Source organism: Coffea eugenioides, unplaced genomic scaffold, assembly GCF_003713205.1.
Source record: "Coffea eugenioides isolate CCC68of unplaced genomic scaffold, Ceug_1.0 ScVebR1_322;HRSCAF=976, whole genome shotgun sequence".
Lineage (NCBI taxonomy): Eukaryota > Viridiplantae > Streptophyta > Magnoliopsida > Gentianales > Rubiaceae > Coffea > Coffea eugenioides.
Genome location: NW_020863787.1, coordinates 18,428 through 23,079, shown reverse-complemented (window position 1 = coordinate 23,079; position 4,652 = coordinate 18,428). Strand labels below are relative to the sequence as shown.

The 4,652-nt window shown below is 39.3% G+C and overlaps 1 pseudogene; it reads left to right on the top strand.

Annotated features, from left to right (window-relative positions):
• The first annotated feature begins 455 nt into the window (after positions 1–455).
• Positions 456–3,691, top strand: LOC113757681 (annotated as a pseudogene).
• Positions 3,692–4,652: the final 961 nt, after the last annotated feature.

The following is a 4,652-nucleotide window of genomic DNA, read 5'->3' as shown; positions in this document are numbered from 1 at the left end:
TTTTATTTTTCAAATTTATTTTTTTATGGGATATAACATTATGATGTGACAGTACTATCAAAGATTATTTTTTAGGTGATGATTTTTTTAAGTAAATAAAGTGGTATAGGAATATTTTTATTTGGCACGTAAAAGAGCAGTTAGGATTTTTAAAAAATTCGTTACACAAATAACAAAAATAAGGGAGGTAAGTGATATTTTTAAAACTTTTAAGATACCAGATGAATTAAGAGAAACCTTAGGGAGGATACTGATATTATCCCATAATACAAAACAAAGATTGAGTTATATGCTTGCCTCATTCTCCCCTTATAATTGTGTCTCACCCAAATTCATACGTCTCTTTCCCAAATCATGTGGTCCATGTCCTCTTCTTCTACCACTGCCACACTTCCCTCGTTCCTCTTTTTTTCCAGAAAAGTACAGACAAGTACGTGTTCCCGCACCCATGGACCATGGCTGAATCCTCTATGAAGAAAAGTTGATCTCCTAGGACTTTTGAGTGACATGACGAAAGGAACCCATCGGTAGCTGGAAAATTGATTGTGGTACTGCAAATCACAAGATTGAGGCTGGTATGCAAGTATATGTGGCTGAATTCACGATTTCTTGTCTACTATTGCTTGGACTATGTTGTGATTTTCTTGCATGTTTGATAGCTTCATGGTTTTGGACACTATTATTCACCTTTTTTTAAAAAATTTTTTTTTGCTACGGCAGGATGTTTATAACTGCTGACAGAGATGAGGATTAGAAGGCAAGGGAAGATTTGAAAGGTGACGGGTGTTTTATGAGGCTGGCCAAGTAATTGAAAAAGGGTAAGATTTGATGAGGGGTGAAAAGGGTGGAGGAAATGGAGTTGGAGTCTTCTGGTACCTTCTTCATTTTCATTTTGGTTTTTCGCATTTTTTTTTTTTCCTGAAAATTATGGTTAGGAGTCAGGCCCTTTAAGATAGTGAAGGGCGGTAATTGTTATTATACAAATCTGAGGGGAGCTTCCTGTAATTAGGCTAAACCTCAGGGAGATATGTGACATTATCGCATATATGTTATACACATGAAAAACATTCTTGCTGCTTGTTTGCATTTCCTAAAGAAATATATTTGTTGTAGATAATCAGTAGGTGGTGGAAGTTTGTTTCTGGACGGTAGAATGGGATCCGGATCAGCATCATCAAACTCAAAAAAGTCTTTGACATTCAGGGTGACCAGACAAAAGCCTGAGCTGGTCCGTCCGGCCAAGTCCACCCCTAGGGAATTCAAGCTCCTCTCTGACATCGACGATCAAGAGGGTCTTCGCACTCAACTCCCTGCCATCCATTTTTACCATAACCATAATAATGATCCCAGGATTAATGGGACCAGGAGGAGATTAGACCCCGTGAAGGTGATCAGGGAGGCTATTGCGAAGGCTCTGGTGTTCTACTACCCGTTTGCAGGGCGGCTGAGAGAAGGCCCCGGAAGAAAGCTGATGGTTGAGTGCACGGGAGAGGGTGTTCTGTTCATTGAAGCCGATGCAGACGTGACGCTGGAGCAGTTTGGGGATGCGTTTCAGCCTCCATTCCCGTGCTTGGAGGAGCTCCTCTATGATGTTCCTCACTCTGGAGGAATCCTTCACTGTCCTTTACTGCTTATACAGGTACAACCCAACAACTGTTCCACTCTTTTGTGTCTTGTTTTTTTTGGTTCGTGAATGTGGAGGTGTCCCCATCACTCTTTCCCAGATTCTTCTAAGTTTCTCCAAGGAAGAGGTAAATTGATAGTTGAATACTTGGCAATACTACCTATTCTTAACGGTAGAAAAATGCTACCCTCTTTTTTGGTACATATCCATGATTCTAATCTACACTCTTTTAGATAAATCTCGCCTAGTTTCGTCTAAGGTGGCGTCTCACATAAATTGTCAACTTCAATGATAAATGTCTGCTCCCATGGGTAGTCCGATTGATTGGTTCTGTAACCTGATAGTTACTAGTAGGTCCGTGATCAACTCTTGCGTGCTACCTCGCTGTGTATCATTGGGACAAGACTTTACATAACCTTAAGAATTAGTCTAGCGGAAAGATTGGAATATCCTTTAAGTAAAAAAAATATGATAAATGCCCCACAAGTAGGCCTGGCCCTGTCCACTACCAATTAAATTGTTCAGGGAGTGGGCTTTATATTTTGTTCTTACACTTGCAATCAATTACTGAGTGCCAATGGGAATTCTGTAAAATGCATCTACAATTATTGTATGAAAAAATTTAGTATCACGATACGGAGTAACTATTTGGATGAAACTCTTTGGTAGAATTATAAATTCTTAGTTACGATAAATAGCAATTGGAAGTCATAGTAGTGGGTATTTTCATATTTTGTTCTAGTAAGTAGCAGCTAATTAACTAGCTAAACTATATTATTCACTGATCATGTATATAACTGTAATGGTATTGTACTATATACGGTTTCGGACAGGTACGATTGGTTTTAGGTACTGTTGATATGGTTATTATACTTTTTCATGATACTTTGTTGTATTTCATGATGTACAATAAAAGTTATAGAAATGTACATCAAATCATGTAATACAACAAAAGTTATTTGAGTATACACAAAACCATGAAATGTGTACAACAATCGCACCAGTTATACTTAAGAGCAAATGTACTTGTCCAATTCCCATCATGTAAAACGTCTACGCAGGTAACTCGTTTAAGATGCGGTGGTTTCATCTTCGCACTTCGCCTAAATCACACCATGGCTGATGGTGCTGGACTCGGTCAGTTCATGAATGCTGTGGGAGAAATCGCACGGGGAGCCTCTGCCCCATCTATACAGCCAGTATGGCAGAGAGAGCTCCTCAATGCTAGAGACCCGCCAAGGGTGACGTGCACCCACCACGAATACGACCAGGTAGCTGATACCATGGGATCCATCATTCCCCAGGATGACATGGTCCATCGTTCTTTCTTCTTTGGCCCGGCAGAGATCTCAGCGCGATCTCAGCGCTGAGAAAATCGATCCCTCTTGACCTTAGTCGCACGTGTTCAACGTTTGATGTTCTGACAGCCTGGCTCTGGCGCTGCCGAACCATCGCCCTCCAGCCTGAACCTAACGAGGAAGTCCGTGTGATGTGCATTGTTAATGCTCGTTCCAAGTTCAATCCTCCCTTGCCCCAAGGATACTACGGCAATGCTATAGCATATCCAGTGGCGTTGACAACAGCCGGAGAACTATGCAACAAGCCTGTGGGATATGCAGTGGAGCTGGTGACCAAGGTCAAACGTGTTGTGACAGAAGATTACATGAGATCTGTGGCTGATTTAATGGTTATTAAAGGGAGCCCTCATTTCACTCTGGTGAGGACTTATCTTGTGTCGGATGGTACCCGGTCTAGGTTGACTGACGTTGACTTCGGTTGGGGAAAGCCGGTGTATGGGGGGCCGGCCAAGGGTACTGTTGCCAGCTTTCACATAGCTTTCAAGAACAAGAAGGGGGAGAAAGGAAGAATAGTTCCTATTTATCTGCCGGGTTTGGCAATGGACAGATTTGTGAGCGAGCTGAAAAAATTGTTGAGCAACAATGTCCATCGTGGTGCCATTACTGATCGCTCCATCTCCGTCAAATCAGCCTTGTGAACTAACTTTCTTTCTGTACCTGATCAAGTCCACCTCTGTATTTCTCATATCATTCGGATATCACCTGTCCAGCTCTTGCTATGACTCACTCACTCACTCTTAATCACCAAATTGAGTACACACTCCACACCGATTATTCACTCTACCAAAAGACGCAAAAATCCTAATTTACGATAACAAGAAAACGTAAGGAAAAACCCTTGATTATATGTTTAATTGCAATTATTGAGGGGGTGAATGAGTAGTAAAGCTATTGTAAAATAATGAATTCCAAATAAAAGGGAATTTTAAGAAAATATGAGGGATTTTACAAGTTCTCACAATCACACTACCAAAATGCACAAAAAAACACACCAAAACCTTAGTATGCACAAAAACCCTAACTTATGCCCTTACTTTAGGAAAATCATAACTTGAGTTATAAGTAGGAAAAATCGTCCAAAACGTCCCTCACATTTTGTAAAATGACTTTTTTCGTCCCTCACTTTTAAAAGTACAATTTTATGTCCCTTATATATTCACATCGGTCAAATTTAGTCCCTAACTAGGTTTCCGATCATTTTTTGGCCGGAATCCATCACGTACAAGGCACGTGATCATTTTTGAAGGGTAAATTTGTCAAATTATATTTTACATAATCTGATCTATAGTCCTCGACATTTTATAAAACAAATTTTTTCGTCCATCACATTTTATAAAATGATTTTTTTCATCCCTCACATTTCACAAAATGAATTTCTCCATCCCTCACATTTCAAAAAATGAATATTTCCATCCCTCACTAATTATGTATGTGAGGGAAACCCTAAAAAAAATGTGTGTGAATACATTTTGTTTAAACACATGTATATGTTTATTTGATTTTGCTTAATAATACGAATAACATAAATATATATATGTGAAGTTCCTCCTCATGATCAAAATGATTGAACCCATTCAATTCATTGGCCCTTTGAATCTTTGATATATCAACATGATACAAAATTTGTATATTATCATGAAATTCTAAAATCACCCTTCAATTTAAAGTTA